This window comes from Tamandua tetradactyla, chromosome 18 (assembly GCF_023851605.1).
Source record: "Tamandua tetradactyla isolate mTamTet1 chromosome 18, mTamTet1.pri, whole genome shotgun sequence".
Taxonomy (NCBI): Eukaryota; Metazoa; Chordata; class Mammalia; order Pilosa; family Myrmecophagidae; genus Tamandua; species Tamandua tetradactyla.
Window position 1 is genome coordinate 26,591,190 of NC_135344.1, and position 16,712 is coordinate 26,607,901.

At 36.2% G+C, this 16,712-nt stretch overlaps 1 long non-coding RNA gene across 7 annotated transcripts in view; it reads right to left on the reverse strand.

Moving 5' to 3' along the window:
• LOC143662569 (uncharacterized) overlaps positions 1-16,712 on the reverse strand; it is a 198,512-nt gene that overhangs the window by 32,514 nt on the left and 149,286 nt on the right. For 6 of the 7 annotated variants that reach the window (XR_013165424.1, XR_013165425.1, XR_013165429.1 and 3 more), the window contains exon 5: positions 14,968-15,014. This is a non-coding gene — a long non-coding RNA (uncharacterized LOC143662569). Of the gene's footprint in view, positions 1-10,033; positions 10,339-14,967; positions 15,015-16,712 lie in introns of those variants that run through there. The other variant, XR_013165423.1, reaches the window with a different exon arrangement.

The window sequence follows — 16,712 nt, forward strand, 5'->3', positions numbered from 1 at the left end:
CCACCTTTCCCCACCTCCTTTGACTCCCCATTTCCTTCCAACCTTTCCATCTGGACTCCCATCTCATTATGATTTAAAGTATTTGCTCTATTGCACTGACCCATGCCACTTTCCATCCCACAGACAAATCACAGATGAATGTGATGACATCTATGGGAATTATGTAAAGTTTGAAGCTGCATGTACCCCAGAAAAAAACATATTCTTAAATTCATCTATTCCTGTGGGTGTGAATCCATTGTAGGTAGAACCTTTTGATGAGGTCACTTCAGTTAAGAAGATGTGACCCACCTCCATCAGGATGGTTCTTAATCCTATTACTGGAATCTTTTATAAGCAAAGTGAAATTCAGACAGAGAGAGAAAGCCACAGGACGTAAGAATCTGAAATCAAGGATACTTGGAAGAGAAAGGAGAGGCCACCATGTACATTGCCATGTGACAAGCTAAGGACCAAGAATTACCAGCAGCCAGCCCTAGAATACCAGTCTTCAGGAAGGAAGAATCACTTTGACGATGCCTTCATTTGGATTTTTTTCTAGGCTCAAAACAAATAAATTTCTACTGTTTAACCTGGCCCATTTCATGGTACCTACTTGAGTAACCTAGGAAACTAAAACATAAGGGATGAAGGAACAGTATGGGCCACAAGCTTTCAATTTAGAACATACATTTCTGTTTTTCTGGGAAGAGAAAGTCAAAAATTTGCCAGCTGAATAACATGGAGGATGTGGGTGCCTCGTTTACAGTAATTATGGAGCCACAGCCCCTGCTCCCTAATTAAGCCAGCAACTTGTACTCCATTTGGGGCCTTAATTTCTTTCCTTTCTCATGTTGTCAAAAAACGTCCTCCAACAGCTCCTTTTGAACCGAAAATTATTATGTTTCAGATTCAGGCCAAAGAAGAATTTATTTTGGAAAGTTTGAATCAAATTTTCTGAGTTACTCATGAAGGAAAAGGTCACAAAAAATGCTATATTTCTGACTTTAGTCTTTAAAAGTTATCCAGATTTGGAAATTTCCTCCATTCAAAAGTCACCTTTAAAAAAATCAACCCAAACTTTTATACCTTAGGATTCCCAAAACCAAAGAGTTGTAAGCTGTACTTGAAAAAAAATGACACTTTAAATGTTAAAGAATATGAATAAACTCTCTGATTATATACCAATTAATTTATATAACTAAATTACCATCTCTAAGTTATGCTTATTATTGGCTAGGGAGACAGATAGTATATATAGTGGGCAATTCCACAGTAATATTACCTGATATCAGAGTGTCTTATATTCTGGAAATTTTTAGCTCTCTGAGTAAATAATGAGGCCATGCTATAAAATTGAACTTCGTGATGCATTTCATCATTTTCCAAATTTTCTATGGCAAGAATAAATTAATAAATCTTATTTTGAATTTGACTCCTGACAATTTTTCCCTTGCTCTCTGTGCTTCCCTACTCTAAACTATTTCATTGCATGTGGACATGAGCAGAAGATACAAATCATAAGGCAAACATGTGCTTTAGTAATCTAGCTGTATTTGTAATTTCACATTCCCTTAGGTTGTAGGAAGTAATTAAGTGCTTTGGTTTAAAAGACCACCTGGGGGCTGCATGGGGTCCAGAAGTAAATGATGAATAGAGCCATCACATGTCATTATCAGATTGTTTAATTCTATCAAAAACAACTTAAAATATGAATTGTTCAAGATAACCACAATGAGAAAAATCTTCTTATAGAGTTGCAAGAATAGGTTTACTAGCTCTCTGTCTGTGTAAATCGTGATATATTAGTAACTTGAATTTGACTTCAATGCATCCCAATCAAGACTGCTCACTTCTAGCTCTAGGGTTTTAAGGGGGCATCTGAGAGGATAGGGAGGAGATAGAATCTCCATCTGCATCTTCTCCAAGGGTGTAGATAAATCTTCCCACCCCTGCACACTCCCTCAGAGGGCTTCCCGATGGAAGTGAGCTCTGTGACCGCAGACAAGGCACTTACCCTCTGCGGACTCTAGTTTCCCCATGTGTAAAATGAGGCTGTTGGAAGAAGACTGAAGCCCCTGAGGTACCTGCACTCTGTGATTGAAAACCTTGGATTCGCCAATCAGAGAAATGGATCGAGTGCTTGTTTGATGATTGGCTCGTGCATTTCTTCTTTTATTTTCTTTCCTTTCCATTTTTAAAGGATAATAATTTAAGGACTATTAATTTGATTGGAAAGCCAGTGAATTTAAATCATTCTGACATTTATTGAAGAAGCTAAATTATTCCTCTGCCCTAGGAGGACTCTGTAGCTTGGTACCGACCCCATGCATCCAGACTGGATGGTTATTCTGAGCAAAAAGCAAGTAATCAGTACTTGGACGTATTTCAAGGCCACCTTACTTCTTTAATAGGTGCTGCCTAAATTATGTAGTCCACAATACTAATTCTTACCTCTGAATTCCTACCCCATTTATTGTCTGTAACATTTATTTGGTACATGCGCACTGTCTTGTGTTACTGCAGCTCGTTAATAGAGATGTCCCACCTCCTTGACTTGATCACAATTACCCTGAAGGGAGGAATCATTATGAGATAGATTCCTATTTGAAAGATACTTTAAAAGTCATATGGGAAAATTTACTTTTTTATATCCCACAATGTCTTGACTGATGCTTAAAACATATCTGACAGTTTCTTAACCCATTCTTTCATAGTTTATATGGACCATGCTTTCTATACTTAAAGTCTTATCATAATGCTGCCTATGAAACTTGGATAATTTGGGAAACTAGGATACAAACCAATAAGGGCTGGCTCTGTCCTCCTCTGTGTCCCCATTCTCAACAAGGAGCAAGCTAAAGTACGAAAGGGAAGTTGAGAGTTGACTAATATTTTCTAGACCAATCTCCCTAGATCAGGCCAACCAATGGGCACCAACTAACAAGGATATTTCTGGAGTAATTGTCTCTGTCTTGAAAGTCCTGGTGCATCATACGAAGCCAAAATCAATTCCGCTGATATTTAAGGCAGAGAAGATCATAGCCACCAAGTGCACCAAATCACAGCAGGATTTGGAGGCTCACACCCCTAAACTATCCCAAAACTCCCTGCAGTGTGGCAGTAGCCAGCCCATTATTATCTTAATCTCACAATCATGGCCCTACATCTTGCATAAATGGATGATCACATTGTCTTAGTTTCCTGGCTGTTTAGATGTTTTGATGCCAGAAGTCCAAAATCTTGGCATCAGCAAGGCAATGCTTTTTCTCTGAAGTCTGGTGTTCTGGGGCTGGTTGCCAGGGATCCTTCAGTTCTTGGTTTTTCCATAATATGGCAAAGCACACTGCAATATCTTCTCCTCTCTCTTCTGATGATGGACTTCTACCTTCTTCCCCCGGCTTTCTCCCTTAATGTCTCAATTCTATTCTGCTTTATGAAGGACTCCAGTCATCTGGATTAAAGCCCAACCTGATTCAGTTGGCCACACCTTAACTAAACAGAACATCTTCAAAAAGTCTTTTTTACAATGGGTTCACACCCATTAGAATGGATTAAGATTAAGAACATGTTTATTTCTTGGATACATAATTCATCCTACTACACACATCATTGCAGGAGAATTGATATACTACTCTATCAGGGATATAAACTCAGAAGACCAAAGAGACCAGCCAGGTAACATGAAAGAAGCAGACCCATCATAAGGAAATAAGGAGTGGTGGGGACTGTGTAAACTGGAGAACACATGTCCATTCTAAGGAGGCTGATGTTCTCAATTCGAGCCAGCAGACACCTTGCAGAAATACAGACCAAGTGCTGCCATGTCCTTTTTTACAAGAAGACAAAATTCTGGATTTGCATGTAAATGCTCACAATCTTTAAATGTGGTGGCTAATAGTAATTTTAAAAAGGTGGGGGGGAGGGTGACTAAAACACACAAAACACCAGTGGGTCCCAGATGTACCTCAAGGGCCAACATTTTGTAATGTCCAGTTCACATAATACATTCTAAGTAAATACAGCTAATGTATCCAAATGCATGAAATGTTATTGTTTATTTATTTATTTTTGGCATGAGCAGGCTCTGGGAATTAAACCCAGGTCTCCAGCATGGCAGGTGAGAATTCTGCCACTGAGCCACCATTGCCCACCCGTGAAATGTTACTTTAAATACATTTTTATTTTTAATGTTTAATTAAAATTTAATTAAAATGACTTTAGATTGTCATCTAAATGGTTCTAAGTGATGGGTGGTGGAGTCCCTACCAAGGAATCTCCAGGCCCAGAGGGGAGATGACGAGTTTAATTTTTTTCTGCCTCAGAAGTCATTGCTGTTTTTTTCATGTTGCACTCTCAAATATATTTCAAAATTTTTAATTGGTGAGGGTTAATCCTCCATTCTTGGTTACTTTCTCTCAGTAGTTTGGAAAACAGCTTCATACTGTTTTACAGCAGTTTTCCACTTGTAATAATGAAAACTTACTCTTTATTCCTTACTTTTTCCAGATTTAAAGAGGAAAAGCCTCCTTATTTGCTTTCCTTACAATAGCTAACATCATTGTTGATGCCAATAGAACCATGAGAAAAAAAAGAGGTTAAATTAAATTTCTTTTGGTGCCTAGTTTTTCCAAAAACAGAAGTATATAGTTTGAAAAGTCTTTCTGTATTTCAAAAATACAGAAAGAATGCTGTTGTTGGTTCAACACCAAGTGTTTTGGTGAAGTGATAAGATTTTTAAAAAGCAAAGCTTTTCACCAGGTGTATGACACCATTTCACATTGCTATTTGGGTTTAAATGGAATGAAACTGGGAAAAAGATGCATTTTGCATTTGTAATTCAGTTAAATTGCTGCAACACATGAATTGGTCTGCTGGTAGTTCCCCATATGTTTCTTCAGTCATTTTAACATTTTCCCTAGAACCACTAAAAATGATCACTTTTCTATGAGGTTTAACCTCTTATTTTTAATTCTCATAGTTAAGCTTTTTAGCTTTTGGATCTATAATTACTATTACCAGAGTAATTATAAACAACACTGTGAAAATTATTCATCAAGTGCTTGTCATCAAATAATATTCATGGTGCACCTGGGGATATATAACTCTTGTGCGGCAGTGCCCAAAATCTTAAATACCATGAACAACCTTACTTTAAAAATGCAACTTCCCCTTCTTGGGATATACACTGAATTCTAAACCAATGATGTGGTACCTTATTTATATCCTTAAGCCATGAAGGAAAAAAAAAGTATAATATTATTCCTGAGAGAATCACTTTTATTTTGTATTCAATTATTTATGGCTTCATTTGAAAAACTCAACACTGATGTTATAAATAAGATGTCCAAATTATTTACCTACATATTATAATTTTCAATCCAGTTTTTTATCATATACAGTCTCATAAATGTTTAGAGATTATGATTATCCTTGGACCTGCCTTCTTAGAAGCTAGTGAAACAAGTCCATCAATACATCATCAGTGAAGATATACTACATAGCTACAATTTGGGACCCATCCTTCAAAAACTTCTGATCTATCTGGTGAGACAACATAGAAACTCCTGTTTTTTTATTACCAGGCTCAACACTTTGAAGTCAAACTTAGATCTTCTCCTCTTTGCTTCCATATCCAATAAATTGCTAAACCAACTATTTCTACTTTCAAAGTACCTGCTACATTCATCTCCAGCCCTCCCTCATTGTCATTTCCACCACCCTAGTTCAGAATGCAGTTACCATTTGAAGATGGACTCCATGGACTTAAGACCACTTGCTATGTCTGGATGCACATGCCCAAGCCTCAGTTCCAACCTCAAGGCATAACTAAGTGATGGGTGGTGGAGTCCCTACCAAGGAATCTCCAGGCCCAGAGGGGAGATGACAATCTAAAGGCTCGTATGGGTATAGGGCCACATGTTTAATTGCAAAATGCATTTCTACTTGCCAGCTTCTTAACATTTAAGCATTAAAAATAGCTGATATTCTCTCACAACAAATTGACTAAGACAGGCTATTCTTCTTGTAATATGTCTTTCCTAAATATTATTTATTAATGTTAAGTGAGAAAACAACTTTTAACAGGACACAGAATCAAAATACACCCTTTGGATATAAAATATACCCTTTGTATTCTTTTTCTGGCCTGTCTGAATGAGATAAAATATACCATTTGGATTCTTTTTCTGGCCTGTCTGAATGAGATACTTCACTGATAATATATTTTGACAGAATTTCAATTTATTAGTCAATCTCTTATATTATTAAAATGTATGGTTTTCTGTTTTTTGTTTTAAATATTTATTGGTACTTCTCAGTTTATAAAGATATACTTTTATTGTGCTAATAATTAGTACAAAGCAATTTGTCTTTACTAGATGACCCTTGGGTATTATGCTTGTCTAAGAACATCCTCTGTGTGTGTGTTTAAATAAACCAAATAAATATCTTTTGTTTTGCAAAAAAATAAATAAACAAATAAAATAAAGGCTCCTATGGACACTTTGGAAAAAACATCGTCTTAAAGAAATATGGATAAGAAGTCTCATTTCTCCTGAGACCTGGCCTAGAAGACCTCATTCTTTCAGAATGAGTGGGTCCCACTGCTAGGATGGGACTGGAGCACTTGAAGTCGCTGAAGGAAAAGGATGATATATTAGAAAAATTAGAAAGTAATGGGGGCTGGGGTTTTTTGCCCTGCTTCCTATTATGATATACCTGTAGTACAGTCATCTCAAAATCAACCCCTCAGCATAGAAGGAACTTGAAAGTTCCCTAAACTCCCCAAAGGGGACTGAAGGCTTAGGAGAAAAGAGCTGTTTGCTGGGAACCTGGCATGGTGAGGAGAAAGACCTTGCAGCACAGGCAGGGAATAGAACACACAGTCTGAGACCAAAGAGAACGAATGGCAGAGAATCAATGAGTCTATAGTACTAGCAAGAGCCAAGGAAAGACCAAGTCAGCCACAATGGCTATAGGCCCAGTCAAGCTGAAAGCTGCTGAACCACAAGTCAAATCAACCTCAAATTACATCCCAGAGGTCACTGAGTGACAAAGGGTAACAACACCCTAAGACCAGATGAACTGGAAGCCTCTGATTTCTCTACTCCCCAGAAGGCTAAATGAGCCACATACCTCCCTGGTAGACCCAAATGCCTGTAACCAAGAAGTTATAATTTAAGAGATGATTGATTACTGAATTATTATATATATATTCCTTTTTACTTTCTGATATATTAGAGTAGACAGGAGAAAATACCTGAAATCTTTGACCTGTAATCCAACTGCCTTGAACTCTGATAATGATTGTATAACCTTTATCTTGTGCCGTTGTGATAGTGAAAACCTTGTGATTAACCTTAACTTTACACATTTATCCAGTTTTTCAACTTTAGAGTCCTGTGATCACTAAAGATAACCCCTAATGTTTGTTAATGAATAGTCGTGGTCAGCTCAGAACTAATCCACCCCAAGTCCAAAGTTATCTTGATAACCAAAACTGGATGTAACTAAGGCGGGCCCACCTAACATGCACAGTAGCTTAGCCTTTAACCTATAAGTCATCTATACCTCATTATAATACTAAAAATCACACCCATTGTGCCAGTTTGAAAATATGTATGTTAGAAAAGCCATGTTTAATCCTGATCCAATCTTGTGGGGGGCAGCTGTTTCTTTTGATCCTGATTCAACATTATAAGGTGGAAACTTTTAAGTAGACTATCTCCATCAAGATGTGACATGTAGAAATGTGGGTATGACCTTTTGATTAGATGGAAATGTGACTCTATTCATCCCAAGAGGATCTTGATTAGTTTACTGGAGCCCTTTAAAAGAGGAAACATTTTGGAGAGAGTTTAGAGCTGACACAGATGCAGACGCTTGGAGAACAGTCACTTCAGAGCTGACAGGACTGATGTAGACGTTTGGAGATTGAGACAGAAATAGCCTGGGTGTTAAGAAAGGACTCACAGAAACAGCCAGAACCTGAAGAGAAGAAATTTCCGGCCCCAGCAGATGCTAAGCTAGGAGATGAAACCCAGACTTTGCCCCAGAGCAGCTAAGTGAATGTCCACAGACGCTTAGAGAGGAAACCACTGGCATCAGAGGCTGGAAACAACGGGACGGGAACAAGGACCAGTAGATGCCAGCCACGTGCCTTCCCAGATCACCCTTCCTTGAGCCAAGGTATCTTTCTCTGTATGCCTTAATTTGAACATTTTCTCGACACTAGAATTACAGGTCTGAGATTCAAAAACAGGCAATCTGACTCTAAAGCCCTCACTGGTAGCTATGGTGTCTTTTTTTAAAAAAGATGTCCCTCTCAATGTGGCAAGGAAATAAAGCATTAGAACAAATACTAGTAATTGGGAAGAGGATTAAGGCCATCCTTCCCCAGTAGACCCAGTCACCATTTTGAAGAGGAAATGTAGTGAGAGGTGGGGAAGAAACAATGATGGAGATGATAATGATAATAATAGTAATAGTAATAATAATAGTAATAATAAAACTGAGCATGTTCTATGTGCCAGGTGTTTCTCCAAGCAATTTAGATGCATTAACACATTTACTCCTCATGATAGCCTTGTGATAGAGACTAGTGCTGTCTAATAGAACTTTGTCATGAAAATATTCTATTTTATGCTCACCATCTACTGAGTATTGGGAATATTGCTAGTACAACTGAGACCTGAATTATTAACCTCACTTAATTTTAATTACTTTAAATAGTCATATGTGGATAGTGACTCCCATTGTGGTTGGCACACGTGAGGACATGGAGGCTCAGGATGGTCATAGAACTTGTCCAGGGTCAGAGAACTACTCAGAGGCAAAGCCACAATTCAAGTCCAGGCACCCAAACTCTTTCACTTAAGTAAGAGAGTCTGAGCAATTATCTCAGAACACCCAGCATCACCTCAAATTTCTATTCAAATTATTGAATCAAACATTTAGTTTCTTTTCCCTCCAATAGTTAGTGGCATATAAGGAAAACCAGATCTGTAACTGACAAAATAAAGACACATTTTTTCTCCTTAGAGTTTCTCCATTGCACTGTCTGCTCGCCAGTAAAGTTGATGTGTTTCACATGGTATGGCAGAGCCTGTCCCATTTGGCCTGGTTGCTCTTGCACTCCCCGGAGCATGCTGCTGCCCAGCAACTGTTACCCTGAGAGGTCTGAATCCTGGAACTGCACCACTCAGTGCATGGGATGGCCAAGCCTGCCTAATCGTGATTGCTTGGGATGGCAGCTCACAGGTGTAACGACCCTGGATTTAAGCTGAATGGGTGAAGGGTGTGTGCCATGCCAGAAGTAATGTCTGAGAAATTAGGGTGCCAGGAAACCATAAAGTAGAACTGGAAGCTAGAAGAGAGATGAAAATTTGGGGAGTCAAATTTGAAGAATTTTCCTAAGCCAGGGGCATATTCTGAAAATGGAAGGATGCTTAGAACAGAGACCCCACACACAAAATTTAGCCGAAGGACCCTAATGACATCTTTACTGACCTCAAGCAAAAGCTTTCTTCTCCATGCTTTAATGTCATCCATGACTCAGTGGGGATAATATCAGTTCCTCATTTTAAGGTCACTGACGATGAGTGTGTAAAGTGCTCTTAGCTTCCTATGAAGGAAAATGTACTAAAATATAAAAGAGAAGAATTTTTACTAAGAAAAACCAATCTTGCTATACTTTCTTAGATGCTTTAACTCAGACACAAAAGTAAATGTTTTGATGTGCCCTTGTTTTATCTGGACTCAACTCCCTTATGTTTCACTTGGGTTCAGAAGCTTAGCAGAAAGGTCCATTTCCTTAGATCCCATCTTGAAAAATGGATATTGGTGGGAGTCAAATCTGGGATCAGATCTCTGTCTACAGGAACAGTTGAGCCTGAAATAAAGCTTCTTTCTCTTTGAAATAACATCATATTAAATTTTTGAGGAAGGGAAAACACTCAGGACACATTAGAAACCAACCTTTTTCAGGGTAAGTTTTTATCAAAAAAGCAAAAGCAAATCAACCCACTAAAGTACATACATAAGTATGGCTGAAGGCAGTGTAAGATTTATTGTGAAGAACAAAAAGAACAAAAACCTGGGAAAAATTGGTGCCAAGGGGGAGAATTTTTGCAATTTACAATGTGTGTGTTTGCGGGTGTGTGTGACATTTGTGAAATTTCGCAAAATGTTTCCGCTTTGCCAGGCAGCATCACAAAGCCAATCCTTGGAGCTCTGCACAGTGCCTAGGCCAAAAGCAATCAACAGCCCAAGCCCAAACAACAGCACATTAGAGAATATGCCAGTTTTCCTCACATCATGCAAAGAAATGAAAGCAGGAATGCCGAATTGCACAACTTCCTAGAACACAAGAAGAAAGAAACAAAACTAAAAGAAGGAAATAATGTAGCATGCAAGGTATTATTGTCAATTACTGTGATTAAGAGATAAAATCTACAATTTCTTTCAATATAAAATATGGGTGCACTGGGTTTCTGAACATATATCAATATAGTCATTGGATACCTTGGGGAAGTAAAGATTTGCTGCTGTCTCCTACCTTCATTGGCTGGTAGAAACATTTAGGGGCGCCCTTGTCATTTATGGCCTGAGCAAGGGTCAACAAACATTTTCTGTAAAAGACCAGATTGTAAATATTTTCGACCTTGTCAGCTATGCAGTCTCTGCTGCAATTACTCAACACAGCTCTGGTAGGACTTGTCTGAAAGCAGCCACAGACAAAACCAAATGAATGAGCATAGTTGTTCCAATAAAACTTTATATAAACAGGTGGTGGGCATTCATTTGCCAATCCCTGTCTTAGAGAATCTAAGGGGAATAGTGTTTTAGCTTGCTAAAGCTGCCAGAAGGCAATACACCAAAAATGGGTTGGCTTTTACAATGTGGATTTATTAGCTTGCAAGTTTACAGTTCTGAGGCTGTGAAAAATGTCCAAATCAAGGTATTGACAGATGAATACCTGGACTCTGAAGGCTGGCTACTGGGGAACTTGGGCTCCTCTGTCACATGGGAAGGCATATGGTGGCATCTGCTGATCCTTCTCTCCCAGGTTTCATTGCTTTCAGCTTCTGGTTGCTCTATCTCTCAGCTTCTCTAGGGGCATTAAATTCAAAGAATTTAAATTTAAATTCTTTAAATTTAATTTAATTTAATCTCTTAGTTTCTCCAGGAGCATTTATCCTCTTATAAAGGACTTCAGTAGGAAGATTAAGACCTACCATGGGGCACTCCTCAACTGAAATAACCTAATCAAAAGGTCCCACATATAATAGGTCTACACCCACAGGAACGGATTAGTTGATCTTTTCTGAACACGATCTTTTCTGGAGTACATAAAACTTCAAACTATCACACTTTGATACTGTAAAGAATATATTTATTGATTTTCAGAGGAAAATTTTTTTTAATTTCTATCTAATTCTTTAATATAAGAACCAGAATATGAAGTAGATAAGATTATAAACTCTCTAGTAAATTTCTGCTTTTATTTCACTATCCATCTTAAATGTTTCCTCTGAGATGAAGGCTACCTCTAAACCAATTCATCACTCTCTTTTTCCTCTATAGAGATTCATTTATATATCAATGTTACTTTCTCTGAATTTCTGTAGCCTAACACTGTGCCTAAGATAGTAGCTAGACAACTGAACAAATTACTGAACTTTCATTTTTTCTCCCCCCAAATAATCAAAATATAATCCTAAAATATAGTAGAGAACTATCTTCAATGTTTAGATGTAATACAATTTGTAACCTTGATTTCCTAAGTCTAACAACAAAATGGGAGAGAACAAAATAGTCACTTACAGACATTCAAGGAATCAGAAAATGTCCCACCCCTAAAACCTTTCTAAAAAATTATTTGAGTATATGCCAACAAAATTTAAAATGAATCCAAAAAGAAGAAAGGAATGAGATTCAAGAAGCAATAAGTTAGGATACCATAAAACATACAATTTGATCAAAATAATAATTACTCATATAGGTACTTTATATCTTAATCCAATTATTAAGAGACAATTCCTTACATAGAAAAATATGTAGAAAAAACAATCACAGCATTGAAATAAAATTTCTGACTATGTCAACACAGAAAAATTAGGAGTAGAAAAGAGGGAAGAAGGAAAGTTTCACAAGACTTGTGAAGAAAGTGAGGGATATTGTTTAATCTTTAAAATCGATAAAAGAGAACATATTGTAATATGTTATTAAAAATAAGCATAAACCCTAGATGAATAGTAATCGTATACATAAATTTCAAAGCAGTAGACAAAAAATAAAAATAAAGAAATTCAATCTAGGAAAAGAAAAAGATAATTTATATAAAAATAGGAAACCAGGCAGGGTTGTCAGATGAGGCTAAATGTTTCAGTTTTTCCAGTAAATGACTGTGCTGGTCTGAATCTGTGGTGGGCCCCAGAAAAGCCATGCCCTTTGATCCTCATCCAATATTGCTGGTTGGGAGTATTTTGATTGTTTCCATTAAGATGTGACCCACCCAATTGTGGGTGGTAACTTTTGATTAGATGATTTCCATGGAGGTATGTCTCTACCCACTGAAGGTGGAGTTGCTTGCTGGAATCCTTTAAAAGAAGAAACATTTTGGAGAGAGTCCTTTTGGTAGAGCCACATGAAAACTAGCAGACACAGCCATGTTTGCCATGTGCCCTTCCAGCTGAGAGAGAAACGTTGAACATCATTGGCCTTCTTGAACCAAGGTATCTTTCCCCAGATGCCTTAAATTGGACATTTCTATAGACTTGTTTTAATTGGGGCATTTTCTAGGCCTTAGAACTGTAAACTAGCTACTTATTAAATTCCCCTTATTAAAAGCCATTCCATTTCTGGTATATTGCATTCTGGCAGCTAGCAAACTAGAACAATGACAATGGATAAAGTTCCCAATTTGAGGATAGAGAATTTCAGATTAGGTTTTTCTTTAAGTAAAATCCAGGTATATATACAAGAGATACACCTACAACAACACAATTCAAAAGATCAAATATAAAGGGTTGGCCAATGATACAGTAGGCAGATATTAATAAAATTAAGCAGGAGTGGCAACCATATTCAGCCAAGACAAGAAGCACTGAATAAGACAAAGAGTATAAAGAGGTTATAAATTGAGTGCATCTAATGTTTGACTATCAAATTACATTGAAAAAAAAAAGCTGATTGAAATCCATAAAGAAATTGACAAATACTAACATCATAATATCATTTACTATTACTCCCAGAATTGATAGAAGAATTAGGCCAAAATAATGAACATTTGAATATAATATAATATATAATTAACATGCCTGATTTGATAAATATATGGTGAAGTTTATTTAAAAAGAAGCAAAATAAATATTCTTTGCAAATGCCCATGGAACATTTATGGCATTGGTGATATATTAGACCACAAAAATATTTTCAAAAGATTTTTTAATAGTAGAAATCATGCAAACCATATTCCACAGCCATAATGCAATAAAATAAACATTAACAACAAAAAATGGCCAAATTAAAATCTATCCACTGGAAATTTTTAAACATCTTCTAAATTAGTCTTAAATTAAAAAGAAATTCATAAATGATATTACAGACTACTTATAAAGTAATAACACTAAAAGCATCACATATCAAAATCTAGGAGTATTACCAATATGCTACTGATTTGGGATTTCACAGAAAGAAAGAGTTGAAAACAAGGGAACTAAGCACACAACTCTAAAAGCTAACGACAACAAAAAAGGCTCCACACCAAAAATAGGAAGCATTAGAATGATAAAATCCCACATGGATACATAGATTTAAAATAGAAAACAATTAGTTTAATTAATCAATAAAAGCAAGGGATTATTACTTCAAGAGAGACTAACTTATGGCAAATACGATCAAGAAAAAAATGAAAAAACCAAATAATAGTAGAAATTAGAAGGAGGGTTTAGCTGTAAGTATGATAAATGTTGCAAACATGAGAACACTATGTAAGGTTTACCTCTATATTTGTAAATGTAGATGAGATGGGTTGTTTTCTATTACTTAAAATATTTCATAACAAAGAAAAATGTCCATTTTCTGACTCATGATGACAAGTTCAACAGAACCCCAATATCAAAATTAGACAGAGCACAGGAAAGGAAGTTCTGCATCAGTCTAAGTCATGAATATAAATGTAAAAAAAACTTCATAAACAGTATATTGATTTTAGTAAAATAATAAAATAAAAAGGATTGTAGCCGCATAACGTTTATCTCAGGAACCTGAGGATGTTCAAAATTAAGAACATTAAAATATAATTTAGCAACTTCATAAATGGAAGATAAAAATATAGTGATTATCTCAAGCTATGCTGATATATTATCTGAAAAAGTCTAATTTTCTTTTATAAAGTAGAAGACAATTTCCTTAACTTGATGAAGGCGATATTTAGCTATCAATATACTTGATGATGGACATCAGACACACTTCAACTCAAGAATAAGACAAGAATACCTACTATCATTACTACCATGGGATAAAATATTTACTAGGCATTAGTCACTACAATAAGACAATAAATAAATGATATAAATACTAGACTTGAAAAGGCAAATATTATATTATTTGTGGAAAAGATGGTTATCTAAGATATCTAAAAATCTATGGGAAAGACTGGGAAAATATTAAAACAAATAAGAGAGTTCAATCAGACCACAAAACAAAACATCAAAATTCAAAAATGAACAACCTTCTCTCAAGACCAATAATAGGTAAGTAGAAAAGATAATGGCAAAAAATAAAATTCCACTTAAACATCAGCAGAACTGTAAAATAGCTAAAAACAAAATCAATGAAAAATATGCAAGACATAGATGAAAATAACAAAACTTTATTCAGGCTCATGAAAATATCTTCATGAAGAAAAAAAGACCGGTCATGATTCTGGACAGTAAGAATCAATATTGTAAAGATATCAATTACTCTCAAATTAATCTTTACCTTAAATGTTCAAAGCTCCAATGGACAAGTTTATTCTTTACTTCAATCTGAGGAAAAAATAAGAAAGGATGACATGAGATTTGGGGGAAAAGGTACACATTTTTAAAACAAGAGCACTTTGCCTTATTAGCTATCAAAACTTAAAGTTATAAGGGTTAAAACTTACCAATTGGCACAGGCAAAAAATAGTTAACAGGACAGAATCATGTGTACAGAAACAAACACTGCTGTTATGGGAACTTAGTATCTGATAAAGATCATATTTCAATTCTGTGGGGATAGAATGGGCTTTTCCTGGTTTTGTGGTAATTGGTTTTCCATTTTGAAGAAAATGGAATTAGGCCTTCATTTCACATCATACATAAACATAAAGTCTGGATTAAAAGGACACATGTTTTAATATACATACGCACAGTTCACATGTATGCATATGTAATATAAGAAACTATAGGGTGCAATTTTATAATGTTAGGATGGATTGGGCCTTTCAAGATAGGACACAAAACTTAGACGCTGTGTAAGAAAAGACTCACAGATACTTACTTCCAAATAAAAGACACCATAAGCAAAGCTAAGAGTAAATCAACAGACAGAAACAAATATTTGCAATATATAACTGACATAGCACTAATATCAATCATATGAAAAGAATTCTTACAGATTAGTAGGAAACAGAAAAAATCACTAAATCAAAAAAAAATGGAAAAACATTAGTAGTCTATTTACTAAAAAAGAAATGCTCAGCCTAACTAGTAAATAGAAGAATTTTATACAAAGATATATTAGATGCTATGACTAACAACTTTAACTGCAAGATTGCAAGGAAATGGGCCTGTAACTTATTGGTGCTATACCACTACAACTGTTAAAGTAATTCAGCAGTAATTTTTAGAGTTAAAAAATACATAATCTTTGTCCACACCACCCCATTCAGGAACTTGGCAGAAATAAGAATACTAGTACTTGAAACTCTCTATATAAAAATATTTATTGTTGTACCATTTGTAATAGCAAAAAGCTAGAAGCAAGGCATGTTGGTTGACAGAAGAGAGGAATGATTGAATAAATTATGGTACTGCCTTTAAAAATTACAATTATATGATTTAAGCAGGAAATACAGCCACCATATATTTTTTAATGAAAAAAAATTCAGAGTAATGCCATGAATTCAGGGGCAATAGGAAAGAAAACTCCACTTGAATAATATTATGTCAGCAATGTGAAGGTAGGATTGAAGAAGAAGATGGGACTATTTTAGTTGACACTTCCATACTATTTAAATTGCTACCATTAACTTGTATCTTCTTATAATATGAATAACAACAACAACAACAACAACAATTAAGGAGGGGAGGCAGTGAAAATGCCCAGGGAATTATATAAATCTCCTTCACAGATGTCAGGTCCTGCCATCTGAGGTTGCTGGGGATGTGGGAGAGATGCTATGGGGGTCTGGGGTTCTTCCCGGGGCCCAGGTCAGCTGGTCAACCACACTGATGGGCCAGGACTGCCATTTGAGGACCACAATCTTCAAGTGGATCTCTTAGGTCGTCTTCAGCCCTTGGCTCTCAATTCTGTGTTGATTTCACTACCATGTTTTCCTCAGCGTTTCTCAACCTTGGCACTACAGACATTTTGACAAGATAATTCTCTGTGTGGGGAGCTGACCCGTGAATCGTACAATGTTTAGCAGCATCCCTGGCTTCCAGCCACTAGATGCTGATTGCACACACCCTTCTCTCACT